Raw genomic sequence first — 16,291 nt, forward strand, 5'->3', positions numbered from 1 at the left:
ACACTCAAACTTTCTATGATTGGAACCTCTCCAGTGAGTCCAGTTTTGGATTACGATGCTTCACATCAGGTTTATTGTATACCATGGACCTTCTTATTGACGGTCAAACACAGAAATTGCATAGGAATTTAATACAAAATGCACTATGGCGACTTAAGTACAAGAGGACTGACACTATCAGTCCTATGATTTGAACCTCTCCTGTGAGTCCAGTTTTAGATTCCGATGCTTCACTTCAGGTTTACTGTATCCCTTGGACCCTCTTATTGACGATGAAACACAGAAATTTTATCCGAATTTAATACAAAAGGCACAATGCCGACTTAAGTACAAGAGGACTGACACTCTAACATTCTATGATTTGAACCTCTCCTAGGAGCCCTGTTTTAGATTCCGATGCTTCACTTCAGGTTTACTGTATCCCCTGGACCTTCTTATTGACGATGCTACACAGTAATTGCATCCGAACTTAATACAAAAGGCACAATGCCGACTTAAGTACAAGAGGACTGACACTCTCACTTTCTATGAGTTGAACCTCCCCTGTTAGTCCAGTTTTAGATTCCGATGCTTCACTTCAGGTTTACTATATCACTTGGACCTTCTTATTGACGATGAAACACAGAAATTGCATCCGAATTTAATACAAAAGGCACATTGCCGACTTAAGTACAAGAGGACTGACTCTCTAATTTTCAATGATTTGAACCTCTTCTATGAGTCCAGTTTGATATTCCGATGCTTCACTTCAGGTTTACTGTATCCGTTGGACCTTCTTAGTGACGATGAAACACAGAAATTGCATCCGAATTTAATACAAAAGGCACAATGCCGACTTAAGTACAAGAGGACTAACACTCTTACTTCCAATGTGTTGAACCTCTCCTGTGAGTCAGTTTTAGATTTCGATGCTTCACTTCTGGTTTACTGTATCACATGGACCTTCTTATTGACGATGATACACAGTAATTGCATCCGAATTTAATACAAAAGGCACAATGCCGACTTAAGTACAAGAGGACTGACACTCTAACTTTCTATGATTTAAAACTCTCCTAGGAGCCCAGTTTTAGGTTCCGATGCTTCACTTCAGGTTTACTGTATCCCCTGGACCTTCTTATTGACGATGATACACAGTAATTGCATCCGAATTTAATACAAAAGGCACATTGCCGACTTAAGTACAAGAGGACTGACTCTCTAATTTTCAATGATTTGAACCTCTTCTATGAGTCCAGTTTGATATTCCGATGCTTCACTTCAGGTTTACTATATCACTTGGACCTTCTTATTGACGATGAAACACAGAAATTGCATCCGAATTTAATACAAAAGGCACATTGCCGACTTAAGTACAAGAGGACTGACTCTCTAATTTTCAATGATTTGAACCTCTTCTATGAGTCCAGTTTGATATTCCGATGCTTCACTTCAGGTTTACTGTATCCGTTGGACCTTCTTAGTGACGATGAAACACAGAAATTGCATCCGAATTTAATACAAAAGGCACAATGCCGACTTAAGTACAAGAGGACTGACACTCTAACTTTCTATGATTTAAAACTCTCCTAGGAGCCCAGTTTTAGGTTCCGATGCTTCACTTCAGGTTTACTGTATCCCCTGGACCTTCTTATTGACGATGATACACAGTAATTGCATCCGAATTTAATACAAAAGGCACAATGCCGACTTAAGTACAAAAGGACTGACACTCTCACTTTCTATGAGTTGAACCTCTCCTGTGAGTCCAGTTTTAGATTCCGATGCTTCACTTCAGGTTTACTATATCACTTGGACCTTCTTATTGACGATGAAACACAGAAATTGCATCCGAATTTAATACAAAAGGCACAATGCCGACTTAAGTACAAGAGGACTGACACTCTAACTTTCAATGATTTGAACCTCTCCTATGAGTCCAGTTTGAGATTCCGATGCTTCACTTCAGGTTTACTGTATCCCTTGGACCTTCTTAGTGACGATGAAACACAGAAATTGCATCCGAATTTAATACAAAAGGCACAATGCCGACTGAAGTACAAGAGGACTGACACTTTTACTTCCAATGAGTTGAACCTCTCCTGTGAGTCAGTTTTAGATTCCGATGCTTCACTTCTGGTTGACTGTATCACTTGGATCTTCCTGTTGACGATGAGACACAGATATTGCATCCGAATTTAATTCAAAAGGCACAATGCCGACTTAAGTACATGGGGGCTGACACATCAACTTTCTATGATTGGAACCTCTCCTATGAGTCCAGTTTGAGATTCCAATGCTTCACTTCAGGTTTACTGTATCCCTTGGACCTTCTTAGTGACGATGAAACACAGAAATTGCATCCGAATTTAATACAAAAGGCACAATGCCGACTTAAGTACAAGAGGACTGACACTCTCACTTTCTATGATTGGAACCTCTCCTGTGAGTTCAGTTTTAGATTCCGATGCTTCTCTTCAGGTTTACTGTATCACATGGACCTTCCTATTGACGATGAAACACAGAAATTGCATCCGAATTTAATACAAAAGGCACAATGCCGACTTAAGTAAAGGAGGACTGACACACTGACTTTCTATGAATGTATCCTCTCCTGTGAGTCCAGTTTTAGATTACGATGCTTCACATCAGGTTTACTGTATACCTTGGACCTCCTTATTGACGATGAAACATAGAAATTGCATCCGAATTTAATACAAAAGGCACAGTGCCGACTTAAGTACAAGAGGACTGACACTCAAACTTTCTATGATTTAAACCTCTCCTGTGAGACCAGTTTTAGTTTCCAATGCTTCACTTCAGGTTTAGTGTATCCCTCAGACCTTCTTATTGACGATTAAACACTGAAATTGCATCCGAATTTAATACAAAAGGCACAATGCCGACTTAAGTACAAGAGGACTGATACTCTCACTTTCTATGAGTTGAACCTCTCCTGTGAGTCCAGTTTTAGATTCCGATGCTTCACTTCAGGTTTACTATATCACTTGGACCTCCTTATTGACGATGAAACACAGAAATTGAATCCGAATTTAATACAAAAGGCACAATGCCGACTTAAGTACAAGAGGACTGACACTCTCACTTTCTATGAGTTGAACCTCTCCTGTGAGTCCAGTTTTAGATTCCGATGCTTCACTTCAGGTTTACTATATCACTTGGACCTCCTTATTGACGATGAAACACAGAAATTGAATCCGAATTTAATACAAAAGGCACAATGCCGACTTAAGTACAAGAGGACTGACACTCTTACTTCCAATGAGTTGAACCTCTCCTGTTAGTCAGTTTTAGATTCCGATGCTTCACTTCTGGTTTACTGTATCACTTGGACCTTAATATTGACGATGAAACACAGAAATTGCATCCGAATTTAATTCAAAAGGCACGATGCCGACTTAAGTACAAGAGGACTGACACTCTCACTTTCTATGAGTTGAACCTCTCCTGTGAGTCCAGTTTTAGATTCCGATGCTTCACTTCACGTTTTCTATATCACTTGGACCTTCTTAGTGACGATGAAACATAGAAATTGCATCCGAATTTAATACAAAAGGCACAATGCCGACTTAAGTACAAGAGGACTGACACTCAAACTTTCTATGATTGGAACCTCTCCTGTGAGTTCATTTTAGATTACGATGCTTCACTTCAGGTTTACTGTATACCTTGGACTGACACTCTCACTTTCTATGATTTGAACCTCTCCTGTGAGTCCAGTTTTCGATTCCGATGCTTTACTCCAGGTTTACTATATCCCTTGGACCTTCTTATTGACGATGAAACACAGAAATTGCATCCGAATTTAATACAAAATGCACAATGCCGACTTAAGTACACGAGGACTGACACTCTCACTTTCTATGAGTTGAACCTCTCCTGTGAGTCCAGTTTTAGATTCCGATGCTTCACTTCAGGTTTACTGTATCACTTGGACCTTCCTATAGACGGTGAAACACAGAAATTGCACCCGAATGTAATACAAAAGGCACAATGCCGACTTAAGTACAAGGGGGCTGACACACAAACTTTCTATGATTGTAACCTCTCCTGTGAGTCCAGTTTTAGATTACGATGCTTCACATCAGGTTTACTGGATACCTTAGACCTTCTAATTTATAAATAAAAAATAAAAAATATAATTTATAATTTATAAACACAGAAATTGCATCCGAATTTAATACAAAAGGCACATTGCCGACATAAGTACAAGAGGTCTGATACTCTCACTTTCTATGATTTGAACCTCTCCTGTGAGTCCAGTTTTAGATTCCGATGCTTCACTTCAGGTTTACTATATCACTTTGACCTTCTTATTGACGATGAAACACAGAAATTGCTCCCGAATTTAATACAAAAGGCACAATGCCGACTTAAGTACAAGAGGACTGACACTCTAACTTTCAATGATTTGAACCTCTCCTAAGAGTCCTGTTTGAGATTCCGATGCTACACTTCAGGTTTACTGTATACCTTGGACCTTCTTAGTGACGATGAAACACAGAAATTGCATCCGAATTTCATACAAAAGGCACAATGCCGACATAAGTACAAGAGGACTGACACTCTCACTTCCAATGAGTTGAACCTCTCCTGTGAGTCAGTTTTAGATTCAGATGCTTCACTTCTGGTTTACTGTATCACTTGGACCTTCCTATTGACGATGAAACACAGAAATTGCATCCGAATTTAATTCAAAAGGCACAATGCCGACTTAAGTACAAGGGGGCTGACACATCAACTTTCTATGATTGTAAACTCTCCTGTGAGTCCAGTTCTAGATTACGATGCTTCACATCCGGTTTACTGAATACCTTGGACCTTCTAATTGACGATGAAACATAGAAATTGCATCCGAATTTAATACAAAATGCACAATGCCGACTTAAGTACAAGAGGACTGACACTCAAACTTTCTATTATTGGAACCTCTCCTGTGAGTTCAGTTTTAGATTACGATGCTTCACTTCAGGTTTACTGTATACCTTGGACTGACACTCTCACTTTCTATGATTTGAACCTCTCCTGTGAGTCCAGTTTTCGATTCCGATGCTTCACTCCGGGTTTACTATATCCCTTGGACTTTCTTATTAACGATGAAACACAGAAATTGCATCCGAATGTAATGCAAAAGGCACAATGCCGACTTAAGTACAAGAGGACTAACACTCTCACTTTCTATGATTTGATCCACTCCTGTGAGTCCGGTTTTAGATTCCGATGCTTCACTTAAGGTTTACTATATCCCTTGGACTTTCTTATTGACGATGAAACAAAGAAATTGCATCCGAATTTAACACAAAAGGCACAATGCCGACCTAAGTACAAGAGGACCGACACTCTCACTTCCAATGAGTTGAACCTCTCCTGTGAGTTCAGTTTTAGATACCGATGCTTCACTTCAGGTTTACTGTATCACTTGGACCTTCCTATTGACGATGAAACACAGAAATTGCATCCGAATTCAATACAAAAGGCACAATGCCGACTTAAGTACAAGGGGGCTGACACACTAAATTTCTATGATAGTAAACTCTCCTGTGAGTCCAGTTATAGATTACGATGCTTCACATCAGGTTTACTGGATACCTTGGACCTTCTAATTGACGATGAAACACAGAAATTGCATCCAAATTTAATACAAAAGGCACAATGTCGACTTAAGTACAAGAGATCTGATACTCTCACTTTCTATGAGTGGAACCTCTCCTGTGAGGCCAGTTCGAGATTCCGATGCTTCACTTCAGGTTTACTGTATCCCTTGGACCTTCTTGTTGACGATGAAACACAGAAATTGCATCCGAATTTAATACAGAAGGCACAATGCCGACTTAAGTACAGGAGGACTGACACACTAACTTTCTATGATTGTAACCTCTCCTGTGAGTCCAGTTTTAGATTACGATGCTTCACATCAGGTTTACTGTATACCTTGGACCTTCTTATTGACGATGAAACATAGCAATTGCATCCGAATTTAATACAAAAGGCACAATGCCGACTTAAGTACAAGAGGACAGACACTCAAACTTTCTATGATTGGAACCTCTCCTGTGAGTCCAGTTTTAGATTACGATGCTTCACTTCAGGTTTACTGTGTACCTTGGACCTTCTTATTGACGATGAAACACAGAAATTGCATAGGAATATAATGCAAAAGGCACAATGCCGACTTAAGTACAAGAGGACTGACACTCTCACTTTCTATGATTTGAACCTGTCCTGCGAGATCAGTTTTAGATTCCGATGCTTCACTTCAGGTTTAGTGTATCCCTCGGCCCTTCTTATTGACGATGAAACACAAAATTGCATTCGCATTTAATACAAAAGGCACAATGCTGACTTAAGTACAAGAGGACTGATACTCTCACTTTCTATGATTTGAACCTCTACTGTGAGTCCACTTTTAGATTCCGATGCTTCACTTAAGGTTTACTGTATCCCTTGGACCTTCTTATTGACGATGAAACACAGAAATTGCATCCGAATTTAATACAAAATGCACTATGCCGACTTAAGTACAAGAGGACTGACACTATCACTTTCTATGATTTGAACCCCTCCTGTGAGTTCAGTTTTAGATTCCGATGCTTCACTTCAGGTTTACTGTATCCCTTGGACCTTCTTATTGACGATGAAAAACAGAAATTGCATCCGAATTTAATACAAAAGGCACAATGCCGACTTAAGTACAAGAGGACTGACACTCTAACCTTCTATGATTTGAACCTCTCCTAGGAGTCCAGTTTTAGATTCCGATGCTTCACTTCAGGTTCACTGTATCCCCTGGCCCTTCACATTGACGATGATACACAGTAATTGCATCCGAATTTAATACAAAATGCACAATGCCGGCTTGAGTACAAGAGGACTGACACTCTCACTTTCTATGATTGGAACCTCTCCTGTGAGTTCAGTTTTAGATTACAATGCTTCACTTCAGGTTTTCTGTATACCTTGGACCTTCTTATTGACGATGAATTACAGAAATTGCATCCGAATTTAATACAAAAGGCACAATGCCGTCATTAGTACAAGAGGACTGACGCTCTCACTTTCTATGATTTGAACCTCTCCTGTGAGTCCAGTTTTAGATTCCGATGGTTCACTTCAGGTTTACTGTATCCCTTGGACCTTCTTATTGACGTTGAAACACAGAAATTGCATCCGAATTTAATACAAAAGGCACAATGCCGACTTAAGTACAAGAGGACTGACACACTAAATTTCTAAGATTGTAACCTCTCCTGTGAGTCCAGTTTTAGATTACGATGCTTCACATCAGGTTTACTGTATACCTTGGAACTTCTAATAGACGATGAAGCATAGAAATTGCATCCGAATTTAATACAAAAGGCAGAATGCCGACTTAAGTACAAGAGGACTGACACTCAAACTTTCTATGATTGGAACCTCTCCTGTGAGTCCAGTTTTTGATTACGATCCTTCACTTCAGGTTTACTGTATACCTTGGACCTTCTTATTGACGATGAAACACAGAAGTTGCATAGGAATTTAATACAAAAAGCACAATGCCGACTTAGGTACAAGAGGACTGACACTCTCACTTTCTATGATTTGAACCTCTCCTGTGAGTCCAGTTTTAGATTCCAATGGTTCACTTCAGGTTTACTGTATCCCTTCGACCTTCTTATTGACGTTGAAACACAGAAATTGCATCCGAATTTAATACAAATGGCACAATGCCGACTTAAGTACAAGAGGACTGACACACTCACTTTCTATAATTTGAACCTCTCCTGTGAGACCAGTTTTAGATTCCGATGCATCACTTCAGGTTTAGTGTATCCCTCGGACCTTCTTTTTGACGATGAAACACAGAAATTGCATTCGCATTTAATACAAAAGGCACAATGCCGACTTAAGTACAAGAGGACTGACACTCTAACTTTCTATGATTGGAACCTCTCCTGTGAGTCCAGTTTTAGATTATGATGCCTCACTTCTTGTTTACTGTATACCTTGGCCCTTCTTATTGACGATGAAACACAGAAATTGCATTCGAATTTAATACAAAAGGCACAATGCCGACTTAAGTGCAAGAGGACTGACACTCTCTATTTCTATGATTTGAACCTCTCCTGTGAGTCCAGTTTTAGATTCCGATGCTTCACTTCAGGTTTACTGTATCCCTTGGTCCTCCTTATTGACGTTGAAACACAGAAATTGCATCCGAATTAAATACAAAAGGCACAATGCCGACTTAAGTACAAGAGGACTGACACACTAACTTTCTAAGGTTGTAACCTCTCCTGTGAGTCCAGTTTTACATTACGATGCTTCACATCAGGTTTACTGTTTACCTTGGACCTTCTAATTGACGATGAAGCATAGAAATTGCATCCGAATTTAATACAAAATGCACAATGCCGACTTAAGTACAAGAGGACTGACACTCTCTTTTTCTATGTTTTGAACGTCTCCAGTGAGTGCAGTTTTAGATTCCGATGCTTCACTTCAGTTTTACTGTATCACTTGGACCTTCCTATTGACGATTAAACACTGAAATGGCATCCGAATGTAGTACAAAAGGCACAATGCCGATTTAAGTACAAGAGGGCTGACACACTAACTTTCAATGATTGTAACCTCTCCTGTGAGTCCAGTTTTTGATTACGACGCTCACATCAGGTTTACTGAATACCTTGGACCTTCTAATTGACGATGAAACATAGAAATTGCATCCGAATGTAATACAAAAGGCACAATTCCGACTTAAGTACAAGAGGACTGACACTCAAACTTTCTATGATTGGAACCTCTCCTGTGAGTTCAGTTTTAGATTACGATGCTTCACTTTAGGTTTACTGTATACCTTGGACCTTCTTATTGACGATGAATTACAGAAATTGCATCCGAATTTAATACAAAAGGCACAATGCCGACTTCAGTACAAGAGGACTGACGCTCTCACTTTCTATAATTTGAACCTCTCCTGTGAGTCCAGTTTTAGATTCCAATGGTTCACTTCAGGTTTACTGTATCCCTTCGACCTTCTTATTGACGTTGAAACACAGAAATTGCATCCGAATTTAATACAAATGGCACAATGCCATCATAAGTACAAGAAGACTGACGCTCTCACTTTCTATGATTTGAACCTCTCCTGTGAGTCCAGTTTTAGACTCCGATGCTTCACTTCCGGTTTAGTGTATCCCTCGGACCTTCTTATTGACGATGAAACACAGAAATTGCATTCGAATTTAATACAAAAGGCACAATGCCGACTTAAGTGCAAGAGGACTGACACTCTCAATTTCTATGATTTGAACCTCTCCTGTGAGTCCAGTTTTAGACTCCGATGCTTCACTTCAGGTTTAGTGTATCCCTTGGAACTTCTTATTGACGATGAAACACAGAAATTGCATCCGAATTTAATACAATAGGCACAATGCCGACTTAAGTACAAGAGGACTGATACTCTCACTTTCTATGATTTGAACCTCTACTGTGAGTCCACTTTTAGATTTCGATGCTTCAATTCAAGTTCACTGTATCCCCTGGCCCTTCTTATTGACGATGATACACAGTAATTGCATCCGAATGTAATAAAAAAGGCACAATGCCGCCATGAGTACAAAGGACTGACACTCTCACTTTCTATGATTGGAACCTCTCCTGTGAGTTCAGTTTTAGATTACGATGCTTCACTTCGGGTTTTCAGATTACCTTGGACCTTCTTATTGACGATGAATTACAGAAATTGCATCCGAATTTAATACAAAAGGCACAATGCCATCATAAGTACAAGAAGACTGACGCTCTCACTTTCTATGATTTGAACCTCTCCTGTGAGTCCAGTTTTAGACTCCGATGCTTCACTTCAGGTTTACTGTATCTCTTGGACCTTCTTATTGACGTTGAAACACAGAAATTGCATCCGAATTTAATACAAAACGCACAATGCCGACTTAAGTACAGGAGGAATGACACACTAACTTTCTAAGATTGTAACCTCTCCTGTGAGTCCAGTTTTAGATTACGATGCTTCACAACAGGTTTACTGTATACCTTGGACCTTCTAATTGACGATGAAGCATAGAAATTGCATCCGAATGTAATACAAAAGGCACAATGCCGACTTAAGTACAAGAGGACTGACACTCAAACTTTCTATGATTGGAACCTCTCCTGTGAGTCCAGTTTTAGATTACGATGCTTCACTTCAGGTTTACTGTATACCTTGGACCTTCTTATTGACGATGAAGCACAGAAATTGCATCCAAATTTAATACAAAAGGCACAATGCCGACTTAAGTACAAGAGGACTGACGCTCAAACTTTCTATGATTGGAACCTCTCCTGTAAGTCTAATTTTAGATTACGATGCTTCACTTCAGGTTTACTGTATCCCTTGGACGTTCTTATTGACGATGAAACACAGAAATTGCATCCGAATTTAATACAAAATGCACTATGACGACTTAAGTACAAGAGGACTTATACTATCACTTTCTATGATTTGAACCTCTCCTGTGAGTTCAGTTTTAGATTCCGATGCATCACTTCAGGTTTACTGTATACCTTGGAACTTCTTATTGACGATGAAACACAGAAATTGCATCCGATTTTAATAGGAAAGGAACATTTCTGACTTAAGTACAAGAGGAATGACACTCTAACTTTCTATGATTTGAACCTCTCCAGTGAGTCCAGTTTTAGGTTCCTATGCTTTACTTCAGGTTTACTGTATCCCTTGGGCCTTCGTATTGGCGATGAATCACAGAAATTGCATCCGAATTTAATACAAAAGGCACAATGTCGACTTAAGTACAACAGAAGTGACACTCTAACTTTCTATGATTTGAACCTCTCTTGCGAGTCCAGTTTTAGATTGCGATGCTTCACTTCAGGTTTACTGTATCCCTTGGGCCTTCTTATTGACGATGAAACACAGAAATTGCATCCGAATGTAATACAAAAGGCACAATGCCGACTTAAGTACAAGAAGACTGACGCTCTCACTTTCTATGATTTGAACCTCTCCTGTGAGTCCAGTTTTAGACTCCGATGCTTCACTTCAGGTTTACTGTATCTCTTGGACCTTCTTATTGACGTTGAAACACAGAAATTGCATCCGAATTTAATACAAAACGCACAATGCCGACTTAAGTACAGGAGGAATGACACACTAACTTTCTAAGATTGTAACCTCTCCTGTGAGTCCAGTATTAGATTACGATGCTTCACTTAAGGTTTACTGTATCCCTTGGACCTTCTTATTGACGATGAAACACAGAAATTGCATCCGAATTTAGTACAAAATGCACAATGCCGACTTAAGTACAAGAGGACTAAAACTCTCTCTTTCTATGTTTTGAACGTCTCCAGTGAGTGCAGTTTTATATTACGATACTTCACTTCAGGTTTACTGTATACCTTGGACCTTCTTATTGACGATGAAACACAGAAATTGCATCCGAATTTAATACAAAATGCACTATGACGACCTAAGTACAAGAGGACTTATACTATCACTTTCTATGATTTGAACCTCTCCTGTGAGTTCAGTTTTAGATTCCGATGCATCACTTCAGGTTTACTGTATCCCTTGGACGTTCTTATTGAAGATGAAAAACAGAAATTGCATCCGAATTTAATACAAAAGGCACAATGCCGACTTAAGTACAAGAGGACTGACACTCTAACTTTCTATGATTTGAACCTCTCCTAGGAGTCCAGTTTTAGATTCCGATGCTTCACTTCAGGTTTACTGTATCCCCTGGCCCTTCTTATTGACGATGATACACAGTAATTGCATCCGAATTTAATGCAAAAGGCACAATGCCGACTTGAGTACAAGAGGACTGACACTCTCGCTTTCTATGATTTGAACCTCTCCTGTGAGTCCAGTTTTCGATTCCGATGCTTCACTTCAGGTTTACTATATCCCCTGGACCTTCTTATTGACGTTGAAACACAGAAATTGCATCCGAATTTAATACAGAAGGCACAATGCCGACTTAAGTACAGGAGGACTGACACACTAACTTTCTATGATTGTAACCTCTCCTGTGAGTCCAGTTTTAGATTACGATGCTTCACATCAGGTTTACTGTATACCTTGGACCTTCTTATTGACGATGAAACATAGCAATTGCATCCGAATTTAATACAAAAGGCACAATGCCGACTTAAGTACAAGAGGACAGACACTCAAACTTTCTATGATTGGAACCTCTCCTGTGAGTCCAGTTTTAGATTACGATGCTTCACTTCAGGTTTACTGTGTACCTTGGACCTTCTTATTGACGATGAAACACAGAAATTGCATAGGAATATAATGCAAAAGGCACAATGCCGACTTAAGTACAAGAGGACTGACACTCTCACTTTCTATGATTTGAACCTGTCCTGCGAGATCAGTTTTAGATTCCGATGCTTCACTTCAGGTTTAGTGTATCCCTCGGCCCTTCTTATTGACGATGAAACACAAAATTGCATTCGCATTTAATACAAAAGGCACAATGCTGACTTAAGTACAAGAGGACTGATACTCTCACTTTCTATGATTTGAACCTCTACTGTGAGTCCACTTTTAGATTCCGATGCTTCACTTAAGGTTTACTGTATCCCTTGGACCTTCTTATTGACGATGAAACACAGAAATTGCATCCGAATTTAATACAAAATGCACTATGCCGACTTAAGTACAAGAGGACTGACACTATCACTTTCTATGATTTGAATTCCTCCTGTGAGTTCAGTTTTAGATTCCGATGCTTCACTTCAGGTTTACTGTATCCCTTGGACCTTCTTATTGACGATGAAAAACAGAAATTGCATCCGAATTTAATACAAAAGGCACAATGCCGACTTAAGTACAAGAGGACTGACACTCTAACCTTCTATGATTTGAACCTCTCCTAGGAGTCCAGTTTTAGATTCCGATGCTTCACTTCAGGTTCACTGTATCCCCTGGCCCTTCACATTGACGATGATACACAGTAATTGCATCCGAATTTAATACAAAATGCACAATGCCGGCTTGAGTACAAGAGGACTGACACTCTCAGTTTCTATGATTGGAACCTCTCCTGTGAGTTCAGTTTTAGATTACAATGCTTCACTTCAGGTTTTCTGTATACCTTGGACCTTCTTATTGACGATGAATTACAGAAATTGCATCCGAATTTAATACAAAAGGCACAATGCCGTCATTAGTACAAGAGGACTGACGCTCTCACTTTCTATGATTTGAACCTCTCCTGTGAGTCCAGTTTTAGATTCCGATGGTTCACTTCAGGTTTACTGTATCCCTTGGACCTTCTTATTGACGTTGAAACACAGAAATTGCATCCGAATTTAATACAAAAGGCACAATGCCGACTTAAGTACAAGAGGACTGACACACTAAATTTCTAAGATTGTAACCTCTCCTGTGAGTCCAGTTTTAGATTACGATGCTTCACATCAGGTTTACTGTATACCTTGGACCTTCTAATAGACGATGAAGCATAGAAATTGCATCCGAATTTAATACAAAAGGCAGAATGCCGACTTAAGTACAAGAGGACTGACACTCAAACTTTCTATGATTGGAACCTCTCCTGTGAGTCCAGTTTTTGATTACGATCCTTCACTTCAGGTTTACTGTATACCTTGGACCTTCTTATTGACGATGAAACACAGAAGTTGCATAGGAATTTAATACAAAAAGCACAATGCCGACTTAGGTACAAGAGGACTGACACTCTCACTTTCTATGATTTGAACCTCTCCTGTGAGTCCAGTTTTAGATTCCAATGGTTCACTTCAGGTTTACTGTATCCCTTCGACCTTCTTATTGACGTTGAAACACAGAAATTGCATCCGAATTTAATACAAATGGCACAATGCCGACTTAAGTACAAGAGGACTGACACACTCACTTTCTATAATTTGAACCTCTCCTGTGAGACCAGTTTTAGATTCCGATGCATCACTTCAGGTTTAGTGTATCCCTCGGACCTTCTTTTTGACGATGAAACACAGAAATTGCATTCGCATTTAATACAAAAGGCACAATGCCGACTTAAGTACAAGAGGACTGACACTCTAACTTTCTATGATTGGAACCTCTCCTGTGAGTCCAGTTTTAGATTATGATGCCTCACTTCTTGTTTACTGTATATATTGGCCCTTCTTATTGACGATGAAACACAGAAATTGCATTCGAATTTAATACAAAAGGCACAATGCCGACTTAAGTGCAGGAGGACTGACACTCTCTATTTCTATGATTTGAACCTCTCCTGTGAGTCCAGTTTTAGATTCCGATGCTTCACTTCAGGTTTACTGTATCCCTTGGTCCTCCTTATTGACGTTGAAACACAGAAATTGCATCCGAATTAAATACAAAAGGCACAATGCCGACTTAAGTACAAGAGGACTGACACACTAACTTTCTAAGGTTGTAACCTCTCCTGTGAGTCCAGTTTTAGATTACGATGCTTCACATCAGGTTTACTGTTTACCTTGGACCTTCTAATTGACGATGAAGCATAGAAATTGCATCCGAATTTAATACAAAATGCACAATGCCGACTTAAGTACAAGAGGACTGACACTCTCTTTTTCTATGTTTTGAACGTCTCCAGTGAGTGCAGTTTTAGATTCCGATGCTTCACTTCAGTTTTACTGTATCACTTGGACCTTCCTATTGACGATTAAACACTGAAATGGCATCCGAATGTAGTACAAAAGGCACAATGCCGATTTAAGTACAAGAGGGCTGACACACTAACTTTCAATGATTGTAACCTCTCCTGTGAGTCCAGTTTTAGATTAGGATGCTTCACTTAAGGTTTACTGTATCCCTTGGACCTTCTTAAAGACGATGAAACACAGAAATTGCATCCGAATTTAATACAAAATGCACTATGCCGACTTAAGTACAAGAGGACTGACACTATCACTTTCTATGATTTGAACCACTCCTGTGAGTCCAGTTATAGATTCTGATGCTTCACTTCAGGTTTACTGTATCCCTTGGAATTTATAATTGACGATGAAACACAGAAATTGCATCCGAATTTAATACAAAGGGCACAATGACGACTTAAGTACAAGAGGACTGACACTCTAATTTTCTATGATTTGAACCTCTCTTAGGAGCCCAGTTTTAGATTCCGATGCTTCACTTCAGGTTTATTGTATCCCCTGGACCTTCTTATTGACGATGATACACACGAATTGCATCCGAATTTAATACAAAATGCACAATGCCGACTTAAGTACAAGACGACTGACACTCTCACTTTCTATGATTTGAACCTCTCTTGTGAGTAGAGTTTTAGATTCCGATGTTTCACTTCAGGTTTAGTGTATCCCTCGGACCTTCTTATTGACGATGAAACACAGAAATTGCATTCGCATTTAATACAAAAGGCACAATGCCGACTTAAGTACAAGAGGACTGACACTCTAACTTTCTATGATTGGAACCCCTCCTGTGAGTCCAGTTTTAGATTACGATGCTTCACTTCAGGTTTACTGTATACCTTGGACCTTCATATTGACGATGAAACACAGAAATTGCATCCTAATTTAATACAAGAGGCACAATGCTGACTTAAGTGCAAGAGGACTGACACTCTCACTTTCTATGATTTGAAACTCTCCTGTGAGTCCAGTTTTAGATTCCGATCCTTCACTTCAGGTTTACTGCATCCCTTTTAACTTCTTATTCACGATGAAACACAGAAATTGCATCCGAATTTGATACAAAAGGCACAATGCCGACTTACGTACAAGAGGACTGACACTCTCTCTTTCTATGATTTGAAACTCTACTGTGAGTCCAGTTTCAGATTCCGATGCTTCACTTAAGGTTTACTGCATCCCTTGGACCTTCTTATTGACGATGAAACACAGAAACTGCATCCGAATTTTAGTAGAAAAGGCACAATGCCGACTTAAGTACAAGAGGACTGACACTCTCTCTTACTATGGTTTGAACGTCTCCAGTGAGTCCAGTTTTAGATTACGATGCTTCACTTCAGTTTTACTGTATACCTTGGACCTTCTTATTCACGATGAAACACAGAAATTGCATCCGAATTTAATACAAAATGCACTCTGCCGACTGAAGTACAAGAGGACTGACACTATCACTTTCTATGATTTGAACCTCTCCTGTGAGTTCAGTTTTAGATTCCGATGCTTCACTTCAGGTTTACTGTATCCCTTGGACCTTCTTATTGACGATTTAACACAGAAATTGCATACGAATTTAATACAAAAGGCACAATGCCGACTTAAGTACAAGAGGACTGACACTCTAACTTTC

The sequence above is a fragment of the Schistocerca americana genome, chromosome 10 (assembly GCF_021461395.2).
Source record: "Schistocerca americana isolate TAMUIC-IGC-003095 chromosome 10, iqSchAmer2.1, whole genome shotgun sequence".
Classification (NCBI taxonomy): Eukaryota; Metazoa; Arthropoda; class Insecta; order Orthoptera; family Acrididae; genus Schistocerca; species Schistocerca americana.